Below are 9,778 nucleotides of genomic sequence, written 5' to 3'. Positions count from 1 at the left end.
CGTGGATTCACTTAGATGTGGATATTAGCTGTTAAGTCAATGATAACCAAGCTACAATCCATAAACCCACAGAGGACAGGTATAGAGTGGGAGACTAGAGTGTACAGATCTCATTAGGAAAGGAAAATAGAATAGTCAGCATCATGGATGATGCTCAGCCATCATCCATGGGTGGATGGGGAGGGGAACTTGAATGGGAAGATCAGGTTGGGAGGAGGAGGGAATTGGGGACAAGGGAAGGAGTATGGGGAGAGACAGCTAAAATTAGGGCCACTTGAGGGGTGGTATGACAACCTAGTACAGTAGAAGCTTTATAAAATATATGCATATATAAAGGGGATCTAAATGAAATCGCCAAATAACGGGGTAGATAGAGCCCCACCTGGCCATTTCTTGTCACCTAATGAAGATTCTGGTACCAGGACTGGGTCGAATTGTTGGCCACGGGGAACCCCCAAACAACTCAGGCTGTGTATAAGACTACAGGTTGCTCTACAGAAACTGACAGCAAGGTCCCATTGTTGAAGACAACATCTACACAACTTATTGAACATGGAGAAATGGAGCTGGTGCCTACATAGAGCCTTCATCCCTACATGCTAGCTTCTTTGGTACAGGAAAGTACTGGGCACACTAACAAAGGAGAAACATAAACACTAACCCAGCCACACAACCCCTTTGATCCACAGTGGTGTCCTGCCTGCAAGATATGCTGGGGCAGTGGTGGCACAAAGCTTGTGGGAGTGACCAGCCAATATCTGACTTGACTGAAGGTCCATTCCACGGGGTGGGACCCATACCCGACACTGCTTGGGTGACAAGAACCTGAGACTAGGTAACTCAGGAACCTAGAGGAAAACCAAACACTATCTTTCTAAAAAGAAAAAGAAAAAGCAATAAAAGTAAGTAGCAATAAAGTGACTCCTAATGACACTCCGCTACACTCATAGGTCAGTGCCTTGCTCAGCCATCATCAGAGAAGTTTCCTCCTGCAGCAGATGGGAACAAATCCAGAAATCCATAGCCAGAAAATAGGCAGAGAAGGAGAGACCTCAGAACACTTGGCCCTAAGTGGGATATCTCCATCAAATCCCTCCCCTCTGGGCTCAGGAAATTCTGCAGAAGAGGAGGCAGAAAGAGTATTAGAGCCAGAGGGGATGGGGACACCAAGGAAACAAGGCCCTTTAAATCAACATGGCTGATGCACATATGAATTCACAGAGACTGAGGTGGCATGCACAGGGCCTGCATAGGTCTGTACCAGATGGGCTCCTAGAGCTGAAGGGAGAAGCAGAAACACGCCCCCATCCCTAACCCAGAAACTATCTCTAACTGATAATCACTTGTAAATGAAAATTCGATTTTCTCTAAGGGAGTCTCACTGAGGACATAAACTACTCTTATGGGCAGGCTACATGCCCAGCAGTACACGGCCACAGAAAATGAACTCACTGGGTGTCATCGGGGGTTCCCTGTCTCACAAGGTAGTGTCAGGGCTTTATAAAAAAATCTTGATGTTTAGTTTTAATGTATATATACTTTTTCCTCTCTCTTTACTCTACAGGTCCTTTGCATATATATTATGGCTTCCAGTTAAGTGTTTTTATGGGATTCCTGAGTGTGTGAATGAGTGGGTCTCTGCATCTATATCTTGTGCTTTAAAAAAACAAAAACAAAAACAAAAACAAACAAACAAAAAAACCTCTTTTCCTTCTGTTTGTTTTGTCCTATTCTGATGTATTAGTTTCTGTTTTTCATATATCATATCATACCATAGTATATTATTATCCCTTAGAACCCTGCTTATTTTTCATTTTAAAGTCAGAAAACGGGTGAATCCTGATTGGAGTGGAGGTGGGGAGGAACTGGAGGAATAGAGAGAAGGGGATTGATCCATCAAGACATATTATGTGAGGGAAAAAAAGCTATTTTCAATAAATGGGTGGAGAGTGAAGACAAATCAATCAATAAACGAATAAATATATAAAGGGTTTTAGTCCTGAGTATGCACCCAAATGATTCCAAGTCAGCACACTCCCCAGAAACCTGTACACCCATGTTTCTGCTACACTATTCACAACAGCCAAAAAATGGAACTAGCCTAGATGGTCACCAATGGATGACTAAGAAATGTGGTTCATAAACACAGTGGAACTTTATTCAACCATAAAGAAAAATGAAATCATGACATTTGCAGGAAAATGGATGGAGCTGGAGACCACTCAGAATGTGGTTCCTATTACATATGGAGTCTATGGTGAATTTTTTATATGTGTGTACATGTATCAGTAGTATGTGTAAGGGTGTGTGTGTGTGTGTGTGTGTGTGTGTGTGTGTGTGTGTGTGTGCATGATGTGTAGGTCGTAAAAGTAGATGGGGTTTCATAAGAGAGAAGGGATAGATTCTAAGTGGGGAAGGGAATATTCTAGTTTGCTTTTTAATTCTGATAAACATTATGACCAAATGCAACTCGGGCAGGAAAGGGTTTATGTGGCTTAGATATTTATAGTCTATCACTATGGTGGTTTGAATGAGAATGGCCCCCATAGGCTCTTAGATTTGAATGTTTGGTCATCAGGGAATGGAACTATTTTTAAGGACTGGGGGTGTGGCCTTATTGGAAGAAGTGTGTCACTGGGGATGGGCTTTGAGGTTTCAGAAGCCCAAACCAAGCCCAGAGTTTCTCTCCCTTTGTGCCTGTACATCAGGATGTAGAACTCTCAGCTACTTCTCTGGCCCCATGTCTGCCTGTGTGCTATCATGTTCCCTGCCATGATGGTAACTAACCTCTGAAACTGTTAGCAAGATCACAGTGAAGTGCTTTCCCTTGTAAGAATTGCCTTGGTCATGGTGTCTCTTCACAGCAATCAAACAGGACTAACAATCACTGAGAAGTCAAGGCAGATACTCAAGGAGGAGCAGAGGCAGGAACCGCAGACAAAAGGCTCTCACTGGCTTGCTCAGACTCACATCCATCTGCCTTTCTTATGCACCCAGGACCACCTGCCCAGGAATGGCACCATCACAATGGCCTGGGCCCTCCCCCATCAATCAACAATCAAGAAAATGCTGCCACAGACTTGGGCACGTAAGTGTCATTTGTGTCCAGTTGACAAAACGACAAAAACGAACTGGCAACAGAGGGTAATAGAAAAAATGTGACAGAAAACGGGAAGAGGGTGGGAGAGGGAGGAAGGGACAGCACCACAGGGCAGGGAGCACACTGGGGTGGGAGTATGGCTAAGGATAAGATATAATGACATGTGTTATCAAATACCATCATGAAACTCTTTTGTTTCATTCATAATGAAATGCAGCTTTTGTATGCTACACTAAAAAATTAACAGTATCCCAAGCCTGCCTGGAAAGAAGTCATACCCTGAAGCTTCCCTGAATTTCAGGGGAGACCCTCCACCAGTGGGGATCCTGGTGCGAGTGTGCAGCTGCAGAGCAAGGGTCTGACTGGCCTTGGTATGTGTCAGGGCCCAGCTGTGGCTTCTGACGGCTGTGTGGCACTGTGCTCAGAACACTGGGGACATGCTTTCTTCAGAGAGAGTGTTTTGTTAAATTTGTGAGATATAATTATAAAAAATTTATTTTCAATGATAGTGGGAATGGAAACAGATAACTCTCCATCAGGAAAACAGAAATAGAATTCTTAGTTCCAGCAGAAGCAAGATGCCTAATTTAAGGCTTTGCTTAGCCGGTGAACAAGGACGATCCCAGGAGCTGTAGGAATCCCCGTGGGTAAGCGGTGCCACCTGCTGGTCGTTTCTGCTTACTGTTGGTGATTGCTCTCTCCCCGGCGGGTTGGTTCTTTGAGATAAGGTCTCTACCTCTATAATTCTTACATTAATTTCTTCAACCACCACATTTTTTGTTTTTCTCCTTTGTTCTGTCAAGACAGGATCTATGCTATGTAGTTCAAGCTGGCTTTGAACCCATGGTCCTCCTGTAGCCCCTGCCTCAACCCCACCTCCTGCTTAGGAATGTAATGCAGAACTAGTTAGTGAAAATGTACAATTGTCCTTCCTTTCCCAACGCGTGCGTGTGCGCGTGTGCGTGTGCGTGTGCGTGTGCGTGTGCGTGTGCGTGTGCGTGTGTGTGTGTGTGTGTGTGTGTGTGTGTGTGTGTGTGTGTGATTTGTGCACGCGGTATACATATATGCGTGTATGTGTGGTGGTCAGAGGACATCCTTGAATGTTTCCTTCAGAGGCTGTCCATCTTTTTTATTTTATTTTATTAAGAGCCTGTTGCACTGGGCATTGGTGGCGCATGGCTTCAATCCCAGCACTCAGGAGGCAGAGGCAGGTGGATCTCTGTGAGTTCAAGGCCAGCCTGGTCTACAAAGTTCCAGGGCAGCCAAGGCTGTTACACAGAGAAACCCTGTCTCAAAAACACCAAAGCGAAACAAAGCCAAACAAAACGAAATAAAGAGTGGGTTACAGGGAAGGAGTCAGATAGGCTATACTAGCTGTCCAGCAAGGTTCGAGAATTTTCCCCTCTTTGCCTCCCAAGCTCTGGGATTACAAGCATGTACCACCATGCCTGGCTTGCTTTTTGTTTTTGTTGTGTTTGTTTATTTTTAATGGGGTTTCTGGGGATTGAACTGTGGACTCTCATAACTTCACTGACTAAGCTACTCCCCTCCCCCCATCATCAAGCTCTGTAACCAACTGTATAGCGAAGGGCTGGATAGATGCTTCAGAGGGTAAAACCACTTGCTGTGCAAGCCTGATGACCTGAACCCAATCCCCAAAACCTATGAAAAAGTGGAGGAAAACTGGCTTCACTCATGACACACGCACAGACAGCCGGCCTCTGTCATGACGCACACACACACAAACCCCCACCCCTACACACTAAGAATGCAAAGAGGACCCAAGTTTGGGTCCTACTATCTATATTGGGCAGCTCAAAACACCTTAACTACAGCTCCAAGGGATCCAAGGCCTCTGGCTTCCAAGGGCACCTTCGCTCATGTACATAACACACACACACACACACACACACACACACACACACTTAAAAAAAATAAAAATAAATCTTTTAAAAGAAAGAATAAGAAACTGGGGAGGCCAGTAAGGAAGCTATCGCGAATCTCCTGGAGGAATGATCAAGATTGAACTAGAGCGACAGAAGAGGCCCTGCAGAGGACAGGGTGGAGGAAATGCTCATGATGTGACATGTCATCCACAGGACCGGCTTCCAGCGGGACCATCCAGGATGAGGAGGAGAGAGAAGTCAAAGTGATAGGTTAGGCAACTGGATGGTTATTTCCCCCTATCAAGGGGTGAGTGGGGGGACTGGGAGGTAGACAGATTCCTGTAGGCAGACAGGGAGAGGTCACAGACAGAGAATAAAGATGGCAAACTTCTGGCTTCTTCCTCACTACCCTGACAGGGGACAAAGGCCTTGGTGAACTCTTTCTCCCACCAGTCGGGGTCCCCTGTGAGCAGACAGGTCAGGTAAGCTCAGGGCTGGCTGGACCAGGTCAAGTTTACCAGAAGCTGTAGGCCTCACAGCTTCTCTTTCTTTGTTTGTATTGACTGACTCTAAGTTAAGGGAAGAAGACCCCATCCAGCTCACCAAAGACCTTCACAACCCAGCCCTTGAGAGCTACATTACAGGGCTGCGGATGTTGTTAGCAAACATTAACACCCGGCCTTGCTTAATGCAGCCTCAAAATATCTGAGTAGCAGGATTCTCCTTCATTTGTTCCTTTTCTTCCCCCTCTCTCCGGCAAAAGTATTCCTCCAGGGCTAGTGAGATAGCCCAGTGGTTAAAGGCACTTGCTGACAAGTCTGGCGATCTGAGTTCTATCCCCGGGATCTACGTAGCTGAAGGAGAGAACTGACTCCCAAAAGCTGTATGTGTATAAACACACACACACACACACACACACACACACACACACACACACACACACACACACACACACACACACCTCAGCCACACGTTCCACTCTGGAACTAGATGGGGACAGAGCTGTCTGTTGGAATGGGAAGGGCTGGTGTGCCTCCACTGGACTTTGCCTTTAGCAGTCCTTCTTCTTCCCCCTGATAAACAGGAATTTGACAATTCCATACTGGAGGTTTGCATTGCTAATGTAGTTGTGTGAAGGTGATTGTCTGTTAGGGTTTCTGTTGCTGTGCAGAGACACCATGTCCACGTCAACTCTTATAAAGGAAAACATTTAATCGTGGTGGTTCACTTACAGTTCAGAGGTTTAGTCTGTTGTCGTCATGGTGGGAAGCAAGGCAGCCTGCAGGCAGACATGGTGCTAGTGCTGAGAGTCCTTACATCTTGATCCAAAGGCAACAGGAAGTGAACCGTCTCACTGAGTGTGGCTTGAGCATATATGAGACCTCAAAGCCTGCATCCACAGTGACACACTCCCTCCAACAAGACCACACCTACTCCAACAAAGCCACACCTCCTATTCATGCCATTCCCTTTGGGGGCCATTTTCTTTCAAGCCACTGCAGTGACCTTGAATGTGTTATTAAACTCTATGTTCTTTCTAAAAATTGGGCAGGCTAATGCTTACCGATGCCTCTGGAGCATGGCCTCTACTTAAGCTGCTCTCTGGCTAGCTGGGTGCTGAGACGCATCAGATGGGACTCTCTGCCTTCCCTCCTGCGGGGAAGGAAGCCTGGGGGGTCGTGTTCATTGACTGCTGTTTAGCTTGCTCTTTAGTTTCCCGCTGTTTCAAAGATGATTCTTCCACGTAAGTCTTTCCTTCATCCCTTGCTTTAACTGAGCACACCATCTGGGCTGTCCCCTGAACGACTGTTCTCTTTAGGCTGTGGACAAGTTACAGATGCAGAACACAACCCAAGTCATTGTCTTCTTGGATTTCCGGTCGAGTGTAGCTTGGCCAGTCAGTGAACTCAACTGGGGCTTCTCACAAGAGTGTGAGGGAGAGACTCCTTAGAGAAACACAGACAGTTTTCCAGCGGCTATGCCACTGAAGAAAAACTCCTTTCTCTCCCAGCAAACTGTTAACCATTTAAATCCTTAGGGACAGGCAGGGGCCCCATGACGTTCCCACCCACCCACCCATAACAGCTAGTTAATGGACCTAATCTTGAGCAGGTTTCCTGGGGCCAGCCACAGGTACCGAGAGTTCAAAGGGGTGATGCTCATGTCATGCTCCGAGGACAGTGTTCCACAACACCAACTCTCCTCCCACCCTCATTTTCTGTCCTGGGAAAGTGTAAATGGAGAAGCCAGCTTCTGATTTCAGGATTCAGACGCAGTGAGGCGGGTGAGGATAATCACAAGGGGTCCCCGTGCTGTGAGTGCCCATCACTCACTCCAGGTGCTTCCCTAAAGAATGACTGGGCACTCCAGGAGGGAGGTGGGCTTGGTGGCTTCGCTAGTCCAGAGATGGAGAACCAGGAGAGGAAGAAGAACCGTCTCAAGAAGATAAGGAAGATCTTTTGGGGACCAAGTCTATCTGGAATGCATTTTCAAGTATTTGTTGTTGTTATATTTGTTTCAAAATATAAATATACTGCTCAAAGTCGTAACTGGAAAAGTTGTTGTCTAGTATAATAAGAACTCCAGAGCTGTCAAAGGTTAGGTGTAATATTCTCCATCTGGTTTCTAAGCATGATCTCCTGGGCTAGGTTAGGGTATGTGTGAATTAATTACTTTTCTTACAGCTCCAACAAAATACTTGACAAAGACAATTTAAAGTATTTTAGCTCACAGTTCAAGGGTATAGTCCATCATGGCAGCAGAAGCTTGAAGCAGGTAGTCACATTACATCCACAGTCAAGAAGCAAAGAGATGAATGCTAATATTCAGCTTAATCTCTCTCCTTTTGCACAGTGTAGGACCTAGCCCATGAAATGTACTGCTTACATTGAGGATAGGTTTTCCCATCTGTTGTCGACTTGACCACATGGAATCAATTAAAACCCAAGTTGCTGGACACTCCTGTGAGGAATTTTCTTAATCGAATTATGTGAAGCAGGAAGACATACCCTAAACCTGGGCACCCCTTCTGGTGGCAGCCAAGATGGAGGACGTGGAAGAGGAAGTTTTCCTTTTGTCTTGCTTGGCCTTACTCTCACCAACATGGTCACCTATGCTGCTGCTGCAGCTGGTAAAATCCAACTTCTTCAGTATTCCAGTGTAGACTGAAGCCCAGCAGCTTCCCAAGAATGCCCTAGTTCTCCAGCACAAGATTGGGACTGCTGAGACATCCGATCTTTTTTTTTTTTCATTTTTAAAATTTATTTGTTAAATTTAATTTTACATATCAACCACGGATTCCCTTGTTCTCCCCCCTCCCACCCCCACTCCCCCACCCCCCCACCTTCCTCCTAGCCCCCCTCCCCCAATCCCATCTCCTCCAGGGCAAAGACTCCCCCGAGGATTGAGTTCAACCTGGTAGATTCAGTCCAGGCATGTCCAGTCCCCTCCTCGCAGGCTGAGCCAAGAGTCCCTGTATAAGCCCCAGGTTCCAAACTGCCAATTAATGCACTGAGGACAGGACCCAGTCCCACTGTCTGGATGCCTCCCAAGCAGATCAAGCTAATCAACTGTCTGGAGGGCCTGATCCAGTTGGGGGCTCCTCAGCTATTGGTTCATAGTTCATGTGTTTCCTTTCGTTTGTATATTTGTCCCTGTGCTTTTTCCAACCTTGGTCTCAACAATTCTCCCTCATACAAACCCTCCTCTTTCTCACCAATTGGACTCCTGGAGCTCCGCCTGGGGCCTGGCCATGGATCTCTGCATCCAGTTCTGTCAGTCATTGGATGAAGTTTCTAGCACGACAATTAGGATGTTTGGCCAGGTGGCCTTCGAATACTTCAGAGATCTATTCAGAGGGCTTGATCCAGTTGGGGACCCCTCAGCCTTTGGTCCATAGTTCATGTGTTTCCATTTGTTTGGCTATTTGTCCCTGTGCTTTATTCAACCGTGGTTTCAACAATTCTCGCTCATATAAACCCTTCTCTTTCTCGCTAATTGGACTCCCGGAGCTCCACCCTGGGCCTAGCCGTGGATCTCTAGAGAGACATCCGATCTTGAGGACTGAACAACCACCTTATTATCAACCTTTCAGTTGTGAGATAGCCATTGTTAGACTACTGGACCACATCCTGTAAATCTAATAAATCCCCTTTTAGTGTTTGTATACATAATATATATATATATATATATATATATATATATATATATATATATATATATAAAATTAATGCATACACATACATTCATTCTATTGGTTTAGTTCTCTTATAGGATCCGGAATAATACGGCACCTCAATAGCACCTCAATTAATCTAATCTAGATAATCCCTCACAGACATGCCCTCAGGCTTGTCTCTTTGGGGATTCTAGTTCCTATCAAGTTGACAATCAAGATTAACCATGACAGGGGATTAGCATTCTCTGATCTCTTCTGATTAATCCTAATCGCTTTTGACTGGCCTCATTAAGCATGTCTTTGAGGTTCACTTCAGGTCTCCTTTCTTGTGGAAGCTTTCTTGGTTGTGCTGCTTGGGGGAAAATGCATTCCTTCATGCTCTTATCATCCCACAGCCTTTCCGCGCTACAATAACTTCTTGAGAGTAAATCACTTTCCAAAAATCCTCCTTGATGACCATTGCAGGCACATGGTACTTACCTGCTGATCTGTTGAAACGCTCAACAAAAGGACCACATGACTTCTCTGTGAAAGACGCTTCAAGTATTTTTATATTTTGTTTTTGAACATGTGTTTGGGTGTAAGGCACACTTGTGCATGTGTGTGGAGGGTGCT

This window comes from Peromyscus maniculatus, chromosome 3 (genome assembly GCF_049852395.1).
Source record: "Peromyscus maniculatus bairdii isolate BWxNUB_F1_BW_parent chromosome 3, HU_Pman_BW_mat_3.1, whole genome shotgun sequence".
Lineage (NCBI taxonomy): Eukaryota > Metazoa > Chordata > Mammalia > Rodentia > Cricetidae > Peromyscus > Peromyscus maniculatus.
This window is presented reverse-complemented; position numbering follows the sequence as displayed.